Below are 14,376 nucleotides of genomic sequence, written 5' to 3' on the forward strand. Positions count from 1 at the left end.
AGGGATTGGGGATTGTGATAGCAAGAGACAAGAAAATCAAAAGGCAAGAAAGTAAATAAGCATGCAAGGAATTAAAACTTAAAGCAAGTAAATCAACAATAGAATTCAAGTGGCAAAAAGGACTCTTGGCAAGGATTGGGAAATTGAGAATTCCTATCCTAGTCATGGACCACAAACATGGTAATTGCGTAGAATTAGTCCCAATTAGTCTATCATAACATCGAGGATAAGTCAAAAGGGCATAATTGATCTCAATCCATAAGTCCTAGTCAACTCACTAATTAACTTAGTGAAAGACTAGCGTCAATAGAAACCAAACCAACTAACAATCCTAACACAATGTATAATGGACATCCATAACTCAAGTTCACCTAATTACCCAATTCCTAACCAAGAGGGTGAAAAACTATACAAAAATTAGAAGAGACATTTTATCAAACACCTAGCATGCATAAAAGAAAAATATCATAAATTGTATTAAAAAAATAAAATCTACACTACCAATGCAAGACAATAATAATAGCAACTCAAATAAGCATTAAAGAAATATAAAACATCAAAATTGCATTAATGAGATCAAAATAACAAGTGTTCAAAAATTAAAAGTGACAAAATTGAGAAAATAACAAAAGAAATAAAGAAGATCAAAACAAGAGATCGTGAAAACATAAATGAAACTATACTAAAATAAGAATTAAAGACTGAAATTAAAAAAGAAATTGCGCTAGAAACCCTAAATTCTAGAGAGAAGGGGGAGCTTCTCTCTCTAGAAAACTAAGCTAAAACATGTAAAAACCTAAACCTAATTGCTTCCCCCTTTATCCTTCTTCATTTTGGCTTGAAATAGCTTCAAAAATGAGTTGGACTGGATTTTGGAGGCCCAGAATTCGCCCCCAGCGAATTGCAATTAATTAGCTCACGTGACAAGGGTCATGCGTACGCGTCACTTGGCGAAATTCACTCTCACGCGTACGCGTGGGTCACACGTACGCGTCGCCATTAGCTCCCACTTGTGTGTATGCAGCATCACTGTGCGTACGCACGGATGCTGAAACTTCCAAACTCCATTTCTCCATGGTTTTTCCTCTTTTGCATGCTCTTTTCTCATTTCTTCAACCCATACTTGCCTTGGAAACCTGAAATCACTTAGCAAACACATCAAGGCATCAAATGGGATTAAAGTGAATAAAATTTTGCAGTTAAAAGGCTTGAAAAACATGTTTTTACTTTCAAGCACAATTTAAGAAGAAATCATGAAACTATGCTATTTCAATGGATAAATGCAAGAAAAGTCAATGAAATCCACCAAATTAGAACAAATAAATATCATGAAATGTGGATTCATCACATCCCCACACTTAATAGCATGTCCTCATGCTATACCAAAGAAAGACAAAAAAGGGAATCAATAATTATTCAATGTAACTATCTATATGCAGTCTACCTATATGTATGTAACTATTATACCTTATACTATCTGGCTATCTATATGTATTTAATTAGTCCAAGTAAATCAATTTCCAAGAAAACATTTATACACAATCAAGGGCTAAAGCAATTATAACAAAATCATATTCACAATTAAATTGAGTCATATAAAAGAGTTTAACAAACTTGCACGATAATCATGATCATAGGGGGAAATATGGAGTTGAGTAATTGAACCCTCACCGGATATATATATGCACTCTAGTCGCTCAAGTGTTTAGGGTCAATCCACTCAATTCTCCTCTAATCATGCTTTCTAAAGTTTGTTCTTCATCTAACCAATCAACAAGTATTTGATGTACATATGCAAAAATCATGAGGTCTTTTCAAGGTGGTAATGGGGATAAGGGTAAGGATAAGGATATATATATGGCCAAGTGTGCTTGCATTTGAATCTTTGATTAACCTAAGTTATCACCTAACACATACACAACCTATAAACTTCTAATATCAAGCTTAGCTACCCATAATCTCACTTTTACATATACACACACTCATGCATCAAATTTACTTCAATCACATATGCATTGACTTTTATTAAATTTCACATTGGAGTAATTTTGTCGCCTTTTCATTATTTCTTTTTCTTTTCTTTTCTTTTTTTTTTCAAGAACATAATATATATACCAAAACATTAATGCATATGGTTTTTATAGTATTACATGAGCATGTACCCAAATTTCCTAATATTTCTCAATAAGCATAAAACATTTTCATCAACCCAAGGTTTCCAAATCTTCCCCACACTTAGTTGACACACACACTCACTATCCCAAGCTAACCAAAGATTCAAATAGGACAATTAATTGTTTTTCGCTTAAAAGTAGTGATGTGATAATATAAAGAACAAAAGGGAATTAAAATAGGCTCAAAGTTGGTTAACAAAGGAAGATAAAAGAGTAGATTATTTGGGTAAGTGAGCTATTTGAAATAAAGGCATCAATCACATAAATGCATAAATATACATTAAATAATGGATATATAGAATTAAACAAACCAAATGTTACAATCATAGAGAAGAAAACACAAGAATGAAATAAGTGGTCAAATAATGTTACCACACAATAAGGCTCAAAAACTCACAAGTTGTATGTTCTTTAACTCAAAAACCATATTTCACAATATATAAATCATGCAAGTTTCAAAAAATTTCAACTCAATTCAATTTGAATGTCAATGCCCTATATAAAAAGTAAGCTTCTTGGAAATTTTATTAAATTGATTAACATTTATTCTATACATGTATATATAATGTGATTGGATAGAAAAGGTCAAAAATCCTAAGTTTAATTCCAAATTTTAATCAAACCAAAATAGCAAGTGTATAGAACATCAAACCAGGTGCAATCATCACATCATCCAAATCACAATTATAACTAAAAGCTATAAAAGAAATCTAAAAACATGCATAACTACAATATAATACTAGGCTATGTACAAGCAAAATTAAAAGATGCAGTGAACTAAGTAAAAAGTACTAAAATAAGTAAAAAGGTTTTCAAAAAGATGAAATATATACAAAGAAACTAAAATGCACAATAATAAAACTAAACTAAGAGTGTTCGGAAATGAAAAATTTCACCCAAAATGCGCTGCTGAAGTTAGACAACCTCCCCACACTTAAGATGTAGCACCATCCTCGGTGCTCACGATCAGGCGGAGTGGAAAGAGTCGTCACTGTGGAAAGAGTCGTCACTGTGTCACCTCCACTTTCAGCTGGTGGGTTAGGCGATGGAGTGGCTGCAAAAAACGATGGTGGTGCTGAGAAGGAAAGAACTAAGCCACAAAACAGCATATATATGAAGTGAACAGATAATAAAAATTTGAATGGAAGCATGCATGAGATTCAACTTAAAAGTAAACAGAAGCAACTTCCAATCAATCCAAGATAACTAACTTGCTTGTTTATCAAAATAAAGAGAAGAAAAAAGCGTTGTTGCTATGCACAGAGAAAAAGAAAATAGTTAGAAAGTTAAAAGGAAAGTTAGTTGAAAAGGAAAAGAAAAGTCAAAAGTTAGGTGAAGAAAAGAAAACAGTTAAAAAGTTAGTGTTTGTTGAAAAGAAAAAGAAAGTTAAAAGTTATGTGAGTAAAAAGAAAATAGTTAGTTGAAAAAAGAAAAGAAAGAAAAGATAGTGAAGAGTTAAGTTAAGAAGAAGAAAAAGTTAGTTGAAAAAGAAAAGTCAAAAGTTATATGAAGGAAAAGAAAAAGTTAGTTGAAAAAGAAAACAAAGGTTAAAAGTCATGGAAAGAGAAAAAAAGAGTTAGTTGAAAACAAAAAAAGAAAAGCAAAAGTTATGTGTATAGCAAAAACGTCCCTTAGGTAGCGTTTGGTGGAGAGACAGAGACGGAAAGACTGAGACTGAGAGACAGAGACTAAGAGACAGGGATTGAAATAAATCTCAGTATTCTGTTTGGTGCAAAATGGGAGACAGGAATTGAAACAAGAATGAAACTCTAATTTAATTTGCACAAAGGGTAAAATTGGAATTAATTAATTGAAATGAAACTATTTTAGGTATAAAATGTTATTAAAGTTTCAGTCTCCATCTCTAAAAATTTCAGTCCCCTGTGTCCCTACTTTTTGGAGGTACTGAAATACTGAAATTTTAGAGACAGAGACAGAAATTTTAGTACCAGTCTCTGAACTAACAAACACAATACTGAATCTCAGTCTCTCAGTCTCTGTCTCAGTACCTCAAAACAAACGCTACCTTAATTCTGAAAATTTCAACAATTTCCAAAACAAACAAGTTCATGTTCAACTTCTCAACAATTCAAAATGACAAAACAAGTAATGCACATGTATGTGTAGAGCACATAATCAAATAGGTATCAATCACAAGTAATTGGCATAAATTGAAAGGATTTGGCGTTGACAAAGTTAAAAACATTGAGAAACAAGTTAACCAAGCAACATTCAAACACCAAATTCTAATGAGGCATGAAGGTCACAAGGTTGAGACAAGAGTTGAAAAGTTTATGCCCTATGTGACTTAAGGTAAGTCAGGTATGAATAAAAATGAATCAAATTAGCCACATGGGTAAAAAGAAATCTTCAGCCTTGTGAGAGCATGCAAAGGAGGCTCTAATTTTAAATGAAATCCAAGTTTATGGTCAATTTAAAACTCAATTAAGGCTTATTCAATGCTTAAGAAGAACACAATTTAAAACAAGCAAAGAAATTAAAGAGTTGACCAAAACTCGTAATGAAGTTCTTGAGAAATTTTCCAAAACCGTTTAGCAAACAAGATTCTTTTTGATGCAGAAATCCGTCAAATAGAGTGTTGTTGCACCAAATAAAACAATGTCATTTAATGAAACAAGGTTAGGAAAAATCCTGCAGCATTTCATCAGTAAATTGGCCTATTTTCCAATTTCAATCAATCAAACCAAGTTTCATATGAATGTATTAACACTAAACACACAAAAATCACATGTGAATTCATATGAAATAAACAAATAAGCCAACATACAGCAGCAAAGAGCAATGCACAATTAAGCCATAACCAATTAAGCAACAAGCAGCATGCTTTGTTTGAACAATGAATCAAAATAATGGCTTCAAATATAGCACCAAAACAGCACAATGAACAAAAGTAATGGATTCGGGCAGTATTCTATTTGTTGAATTCAATAACCAATTACAAGCAAGCAATATGAATTTAAAACAATTACACCCAACTGAATCCAACAATGAAGGTCACATTGAAACAAGAACTCAGCAGCAATAACAACTTAAATTCATACATTGAGCAAAAATTATCACTGCACAAGCAAGCATTAACAATATTTAGCAACTGGTTCACTCCAAACAACCATGAACAAAAGCACAGCAGCAAGAAACAGGGCTGCAGCAGAACCAGACAAGCAAATTTAGCACTGGGCAAATCAATGAAACAGCAACATTTCCAAACAGCAGCATTATTCAAAACAAACCTAAATCCACTATCCAACTCAGATTCTCTAACGACCTAGTTTAACTAAACTAAGCTAATCTAACTAAACTAACTAAACAAAATGAATTAACAAAACTAAATAGACTAAACAGAAGAGAAATAATTGAGACCTGGGAAGCAGAAAATTGGATCAAGGAAGGAAAGGGAGGATGGAGGTGGTGTGAAATGGGCGGCTGGAGCAGAAGCGGCAGCGAAGGTGGTGCGGCAGCAATGCTGGCTACTGTGGGTTGCAGTGATACGGAAATAGGGGCTCTGCCCTGTTCTGGGTGTCCCAGGCAGTGAAGAGAAACTGGGGGGAGAGGCTCGTGTGTGGAGAGGGTGGTTCGCGAAGGTTCAGCGGACCTGGGCGGCGCTAGGGTTCGGACAGGGGGAAGGGAGGCGCGGTGGAAGCAGGGCAGCGGCAGCTGCGATCAGGGTTGCTGGCGGCGCTGTGGTCCTGGGCTTCGGTTCGGTGGTTCTGCGAGTGAGATAGAGAGAGGGGAAGAGCTTCGACGGCGGCACTGGCCCGAGCGGTGGTTCGACGCTGAGAAGAGACGCGTGGGGGAGAAGAGGGTAGAGGGTCGCGGGGTAAGGACGCAGCGGCGAAGGTTGGGTGCCGCGGCGGTTGGGTGGCAGAGGAGAAGAGAACCGGGAATGGGGAAGGGAAGGGGCAAGAGAGAGGAAGAAGAGAGGAAAGGGACGAAGAGGGGGAAAGTGGGTGGACGGTGAGGCGCTGTGGTGGTAATGATGGTGGACGTTGGGTGAAGTTGAAACGGAAGAAGATGATGGCTGAGAGAAGAACAAAAGAGAAGCGAGAAGGTGATAGGGCTGCTTTCGGGGCACGGAAGCCGGGTGTTCGAATGTGGAATACATTTTGGATACGTTTGACACGCGTCTACTTTGTTTAAATTGTGTCTTAATAAAAAAATAAAAAAATTTTTATTGCTTACACACACTTAAATATCATCACGTGTCAGCGTGTCCAATCTTATTCTTAACATATATTTTTGAAATAAATTTAGATATAGTATATATTTATTATTTATTAAAACAAAAAATATTTTAAATACTTGATATAATTAAAATAAGATATTAAAAATAATTAAAAAATTAATTTATATTTTAGTATTCAAACTATTATGATTTATATAAAAAATACTTTATATTTTATATATATATATGTGTGTTCCCGTGTCTTATAAAATTTTAAAATTCGTGTGTCAGCGTGTCCCGTGTCGTGTCGTGTCCTGTGTCGGTGTTCAGGAGAATGCGGACTTACGTAGCTGTGAAGGAGCTTCCAGCAGAAGGGGTTGAATTGTGGGGTGCGTACGTACAGAAAAGTGCGTAAGCGGAACTAGTGAAAAATTGAAAGCGACACGTATGCGTCTAGCTGGCGTACGCATGATATGCTGAAAATGGAACGTCACACGTACGCCTGACAGGCACTCTTGAGAAGAAGTATGCACACGCACTAAGGTGTGTGCGTGCTCTGGACAGAAGGGTGGTATGAAAGTGTGCGTACGCACAAAGGGCGATTTAAAAAAAAAAAAATAGAATTTCACCCAAAAATGCAAAATGCATATAAACAAAAAAATAACCAAAATACGCAACTATTTACGTTAAACTTTAAAATTATCCAAAATTTTATTTTTCACATTAAAATCATTGGACTATTCAAAGCATTTGTAATATGCACAAACAAAAATTCAACAAAACTATTTCAACCATCCAAAAACTAATTGAAAATTTTAAACATGCAATTCAAGTAAAGAAAAAGCCATTGAAAACAAAATTACTAACTATTCAAATATACATTTTAAAACAAAAATCTATTAAGGCAAGTTAACAACGAAGAAACATATTTACATGCAAAAAAAAAGGAACGAATCAAAAACAAACTATTCACATATTTACATATTAACAATAGCCAATAATGTAACACTATTGCAAGTCCCCGGCAACGGCGCCAAAAACTTAATGATGGCCAAAAGTGAATTAGGAATTTCCCAAAAATAGAATTTCTCCATTGTAAGTATAGTCTAAACCCAACTGTTGACCAATATCAAAGTTTAAATCAAGAGATGTCACAATTCAAATCAAATAATTGGGAGTTTTAAATCCCGGGTTGTTCTCCATAGGAATTGTAATTAAGTGTGTAATTATTGGGTATGAGGAAATGGAGGTTGAGATTGCAAGAGGCAAGTAATGTAAATAGCAATAAAATAAAGATGCATGCAAGGAATTAGATGTAAAACAATTAAAGCAACAAAAATGGGAACTAAATGGCAAAAGGAAACTCTTGGCAAGGGTTGAGAGTTAAGGTTACCTATTTTACCCATTGACCACAAACATATGTTGATTATGAAGAGTTAATCCTACTTAGTCAACCCTAACATTGAGGATAAGTCAAATAGGCATAATTGATCACAATCTATAAGTCCTAGTCAACTCAGTAATTAACTTAGTAAAAGATTAGCGTCAATAGAAACCAAATCAACTAACTACCCTAATATATCAATCAAGAATGGACATCAATGACTCAAGGTCACCTAAGTCCTCAATTCCAAGCCAAGAGTGGGAAAAAGCTACATTAAAACTAAGTCAAAAATTTTATCAAACACTTGGTGTGCATAAAAATAAAAACATATTAAATTGCAATAAAAATAAAATCTAAAGCTACCAAATGCAAGATAACAATAATAACAACTCAATTGAATAACAATAAACAAAGAAATATCAAATTGCATTAAATGAAAATTAAAGTTAACAAGAGAGTTCATAAAATAAAAAGTGACATAAAGGAAAAATTAACAAGAAAAGCTAAGAGAATTAAGGCCATTGAACAAGGAAAAGTAAATAAAACTACATTAAAACAAGAATTTAAAGAGAGGAATTGAAGAGAAAATAAACTAAGAAACCCTAATTTCTAGAGAGAATGGGGAGCTTCTCTCTCTAGAAATGACCTACAACATGATACTAAGCTACCCTAATTGTTTCCCCCTTGTTTCCTCTTGAATTCTGTTTGAAATAGCTTCAGAAATGAGTTGGATTGGGTTCTAGAGGCCCAAAAATTGCTGCTAGTGTTTTGCATTTAATGAGGTCTTGGGCTGGGACTTGTGCGTACGCACATTTGCTGATTTTTCCACTTGTGCGTACGCACAGAGGGTTATGCGTATGCACACTTGCACGAACTTTCACCTGTGCGTACGCACGCATAGTTGTGCGTACGCACACTTGCTAAAAAGCTCCAAACTCCATTTCTTCATGAATTCTCCAATTTTACATGCTTTTTCTTCATTCATTCAATCCAATATTTGCCTTACAAGCCTGAAATCACTAAACAAACACATCAAGGTATCAAATGGAATTAAAGTGAATAGAATTTAGCAGTTAAGGGCCTAAAAAGCATGTTTTCACTTTTAGGCACAACTTTCGGAGAATTTACAAAACCATGCTATTTCATTGAATAAATGCAAGGAAAGTTGATGAAATCCACCTAATTAGAGCAAATAAATACTATGAAATATGGATTCATCAGTTGGCCAGAAGAAGCTAGCTCGGATTACTGTTTTGGATAGTGCCTGAGCTCCTAGGTGGTTTTCACATATGCCGCTGTGGACATCCTCTAAAACTTTCTTTATATTGGAGGTCGGGACGCATTTTAACAGGGGTGTTGAGATCCCTTTTTTGTATAAGACATTGTGGACTAATGTATAATTTAGTGCTTCTTTTATAAGTCTTCTGGCCTCTTTTTCCTCTTTGGAATCAAATTTGAGGTAGTTGACTATAGGAGTCATCCAACCTAAGTGTTGATTGGATATGGTCAGTACTTCTTCCTCTTTTGAAATTGATGGTGATTGCAGAGTTTCTTAAATGAGGCTTCTATTGTTGCCCCCTAGCTTGGTGCTGGCTAATTTTGAAAGGGCATCAGCTCGAGCATTGGACTCCCGAGCTATATGTCGGACCTTACTTTCTGTAAAGTGTGTGAGTTGTTCCTGAGCTTTATCCAGGTATTTCTTCATAGTGGGGTCTTTAGCTTGATAAGTGCCATTGATTTGAGTCACTACTTGCGAATCGCTGAAAACTATCAATTTTTATGCTCTGATATCCTTAGCCAGCTTCAAGCTAGAAAATAAAGCTTCGTACTCTGCTTGGTTGTTGGAGGCAGGGAACTCAAACCTTAAGGATAGCTCTATCCAAGTTCCTTGATCACTTTCTACGTTAATACCAGCTCCGCTTCCAGCTTTGTTAGATGACCCATCGACATATAAATTCCATATGATGGGATTTCCCGTGCTTTCAGTGTATTCAACAATGAAGTCGGCCAGATATTGCGACTTAATGGCTGTCCGGGTTTTGTACTTGAGGTCGAACTCGGATAGTTCTACTGCCCATTGTAGAATCCTTCCGGTTAAGTCCATTTTTTGTAGAATATGTTTTATGGGCTGGTTAGTGCAGACTTTAACGGTGTGAGCCTGGAAGTAAGGTCGGAGCTTTCTGGATGTGAGAATGAGGGCATAAGCAAATTTCTCTATCTTTTGATAGTTCAACTTGGCCTCTTGTAGAGCTTTGCTGATGAAATAGATAGGTCGTTGTCCCTCTTTGTCTTCTCGGACCACGGCTGAAGCTACAGCCCGACTTCCCACTGACAAATACAACGCGAGTTCTTCCCCTTTAACAGGTCGGGTAAGTATAGGTGGTTGTCCCAAGAATGCCTTAAAGTCTTGAAAAGCTTGTTCGCACTCTGGGGTCCACTCAAATTGTTTCCCTTTTTTTAGGATTGAATAAAGGGAAAGTGATTTTAAGGCTGACCTAGCTAAGAATCTGAATAGAGCTGCCAACCTTCCATTTAACTGTTGAACTTCTTTGATGTAAGTCGAACTCTTTATTTTAAGTATAGCCTGGCATTTGTCTGGGTTCACTTCTATGCCTCTTTGGGTTAGCATGAATCCTAGGAACTTCCCAGCTTCTGCTGCAAATGTGCATTTTGAGGGATTTAACCTCATCTCATGCTTTCTTATAGTGGAAAATGCTTTAAAGAGGTCGGACAGTAGTGTCTCTTCCTCTTAAGTCTTGATAAGAACGTCATCCACATAGACCTCCATTAGTTTTCCTATGTGGGTGAAAAACACTTTATTCATCAGTCGTTGGTGTCCTGCGTTCTTCAACCCAAAAGGCATTACTACGTAACAATAGGGATCTGATTACATCCCGAGTAGGCATCCATGAAGGAAAGATATCTGTAGCCTGAGGCCGCATCAACCAGAGCGTCAATACTCGGGAATGGGTAAGGATCTTTAGGGAAGACTTTGTTGAGGTCAGTGTAATCGACACACATTCTCCATTTTTCGTTTTGCTTTTCAACCAATACAACGTTGGCTAGCCAAAGCGGATATTTTACCTCCCTTATAAATCCTGCTTCTAACAAGGCCTGCACTTGCTCTTCCATGACATGTGTTTGCTCTGGTCCGAGCTTTCTGCTCTTCTGCTGAACAGGTCGGGAACCTGGGTACACAACAAGCTTATGGCACATCATGTCGGAATTTATGCTGGGCATGTCAGAAGCTTTCCAGGCAAAGAGGTCGGAGTTTTTTCTTAACAATGCAAGTTGACGAGCTGCTTCTTTAGGCTTTCTTTTAAGTTTGCCCATATACTTGTTGTCTTGCTAGGGTGGTCTCCAATTTATATCTCTTCAATTTTGCCTTTAGGTTGAGGACGAAATTCTTCACGAACTCGGACTCCCCCAAATTCGATGGTATTGACTTCCCTGCCTCCCGAGTTGCCTTTCAAACTAAGGCTTTCATTATAGCACTTTCTTGCTAGCTTTTGATCCCCTTTTACGGTGACAATCCCTTCGACAGTAGGGAATTTCATGCAAAGGTGAGGAGTAGAGACAACAGCTGCCAGTCTATTTAAGGTGGTTCGACCTATTAGAGCATTGTAGGCAGAGTTTACATCAACTACAATGTAATCGATGCTCAAGGTTCTTGACCTAGCACCCTTTCTGAAGGTGGTGTATAATGAGATATAACCAAGAGTTTGGATTGGGGTGTCTCCCAGTCTGAACAAGCTATCAAGGTAGGCCATTAGGTCATTCTCTTCTAACCCGAGCTTGTCAAAAGCGGGTTTGAACAGAATGTTAGCCGAGCTTTCTTGATCTATCAAGGTGCGATGAAGGTTAGCATTGGCCAGGATTAGTGTTATTACCACTGGATCGTCATGCTTGGAAAGTAGGCCTTGTGCATCTTCTTTAGTGAAAGAGATGGTGGGCAGGTCGGTCAATTAACTACTTTCCCCAACCTGGTACACTTCTTTGAGGTGTCTTTTTCGGGAGGATTTTGACATTCTTCCTCCTGCGAATCCGCCATTAATCATATGGATGTGTCACTCTGGGGTGTGAGGAGTATGTTTGGGTCATCCTCCTTCTTCATCCCTTCTTCTCTTCCTCGGATCGTCCGACTTGTCTGCCAGGTATCTATCAAGTCGGCCTTCTCTGGCCAACTTTTCTATGATGTTTTTCAAGTCAAAGCATTCCTTGTGCTTAATCGGACAAGGTGGTGGAAGCTTCTTTGTGTGACATATCTCTTTGTAAACATCTACTAGGGAGACCTTGAGAGGAGTGTAGTTGTGATATTTTCGAGGTTTCTCTATATTTGGCTCCTCTTTTTTATTGGGTTCTCTTTCTTTGTCCCGAGGTGGATAGGGTAGGTTTGACCTCGAGGGAGGCTTTCTTAGTCGGGAATTTTCTTCCATGTTGATATACTTCTCTGTCCTTTCTTGAATCTCGTTCAAAGAGGTCGGGCATCTTTTGGATATTGATTGGGAGTATGGTCTTTCTCTGAGGCCGTTGACTAAGCCCATAATTATAGGTTCAGTTGGTAGATTCTGAATTTCCAAGAAAGCTTTGTTGAACCTTTCCATGTAATCTCGAAGGGTTTCCCCAACTTCTTGCTTTACTCCTAGCAAGGGTGCATGCTTTGTTTTATCATTTGGATAGAAAACCTAGTCAGAAATTTTCTGGCTAGGTCGTCGAAGTTGGCGACCGACCTTAGAGGCAGGCCATCAAACCACTTCATTGCAGCTTTAGTTAGAGTGGTAGGGAAGGCTTTGCAACGTGTGGCATCAGAGGCATCCACCAAGTACATTCGACTTTTGAAATTGCTTAGGTGGTGTCTTCGGTTGGACGTCCCATCATAGAGATCCATGTCGGGCGATTTGAAATTTCTTGAAACTTTGGCCTTCATGATCTCTTATGTGAATGGATCGTCTCCTCCAAAAAGGCTTTCTTCCCTGTCTGACCTAGTGACCCGACTTCAAAGATCAACCTCCATCTGGTGCGGTATTTATAACCTACAAACTAACCGGCAAGTGCACTGGGTCGTACCAACTAATACCTTACGTGAGTAAGGGTCGATCCCACGAGGATTGATGGATTAAGCAACAATAGTGTTTGATAGGCTTAGTTAGACAAACAGAAAGTAATACCTTACGTGAGTAAGGGTCGATCCCATGAGGATTGATGGATTAAGCAACAATAGTGTTTCATAGGCTTAGTTAGACAAACAGAAAGTAATGTTTGGGAGTTTAAAAGACATTAAACAATATAAAGAATATTGAAGAAAGGCAAGTAAAAATGTTGGGAATAAAATATTGAGAAGGAATTTAAGGTTTCAGAGTTATCTAATTTCTGGATTGACTTTTCTTATTAACTATTTTAATCATGCAAGATTTAATTCATGGCAAACTATTTGTGACTAGACCCTAATTCCTTAGACCTTCCTAGTCTCCTCTAAAATTCATCAACTGCCAATTCCTTGGTCAATTAATTCCAATTAGAAGGTGATGATCAAATTCTAGTTTATATGCCACAAGAATTCTAATTATCCAAAAATAAAGGGATTATATATCACATATCCCGTTAAATACAAACAATTAGAAATTCACGATAATATGTTTTCAAGCTATTGTTCAAGTAAAGAGCTTTTCTAAGTTATACAAGAACTCAATTAGAACATGGGTCATACTTCCGTTCCACCCAAATTCATAAAATAAAGAACGAAAACAATTATTGAAATATAAATCAAAACATGAATTAAAATAGAAAAATAATATTATCAATCCATACAATAGACAGAGCTCCTAACCTTAACAATGGATGATTAGTTGCTCATGGAATATGGAATGTAAATTTGTATGGAATAATATTGTGGAATGTTGTTCTCGAACCACCCTATTGGGATCCCTTTTATAACTAATCCTAATAATTTAAAAATCAAATTTCTAAAATTAAAATTAAAATGATATCTTTTCCTCTAATAAGATTTGAATTTAAATTCGAATTAATTAACAAGTCTTCAGCTGATGGGTTGGGGACCACTTGATTTGTCCCTTCTGCAGCTTCTAATCTGTGATTTCTGGGCTAAGAATTGGGTCAAAACAACCCAGAAATCGCCCCCAGCGTCTTTCTGCATTTTCTACACGTGGCGCATGTCACGCGTACGCGTCGGTCACGCGCACGCGTCGATGGTCCTTTTTCGCGAGTCACGCGGACGCGTCGGTCACGCGTTCGCGTCATTTGTGCAGATTCCAGTCCACGCGTTCGCGTCAGGAACGCGATCGCGTCATTGTGATTTCCTCCATTCCGCGCGGTCGCGTGAGCCATGCGTCCGCGTCGGTATTCGCTGGTCATCTCTTTGGTTTCTTCTCTTTCTCTGCATAAACTTCATCAAATCCATCTGAATGCAACCTAAAATGAATAAAATTGCACAAAACTCAAAATAGCATTCATAGTGGCTAAAATATAATTAATTCTTAATTAAACTCAACAAGTTAGATGCAAATTCACTAGGAAAAGATAGGAAAGATGCTCACGCATCACAACACCAAACTTAAACTGTTGCTTGTCCTCAAGCAACCAAAAATTAATATAAGCTTAGGATGTGAATTTGCATG

The 14,376-nt window shown here is 37.1% G+C and overlaps 1 long non-coding RNA gene across 1 annotated transcript; it reads right to left on the reverse strand.

Annotated features, from left to right (window-relative positions):
• Window positions 1-538: 538 nt before the first annotated feature.
• LOC140180344 (uncharacterized) lies at window positions 539-6,304 on the reverse strand. Its single transcript, XR_011874337.1, has 3 exons — window positions 5,556-6,304; window positions 3,071-3,228; window positions 539-1,136 (listed from the first exon to the last, which is right to left on the reverse strand). It is a non-coding gene; the product is annotated as an uncharacterized lncRNA (long non-coding RNA).
• Between the last annotated feature and the right edge of the window lie 8,072 nt (window positions 6,305-14,376).

The sequence above is a fragment of the Arachis hypogaea genome, chromosome 16 (genome assembly GCF_003086295.3).
Source record: "Arachis hypogaea cultivar Tifrunner chromosome 16, arahy.Tifrunner.gnm2.J5K5, whole genome shotgun sequence".
Classification (NCBI taxonomy): domain Eukaryota; kingdom Viridiplantae; phylum Streptophyta; class Magnoliopsida; order Fabales; family Fabaceae; genus Arachis; species Arachis hypogaea.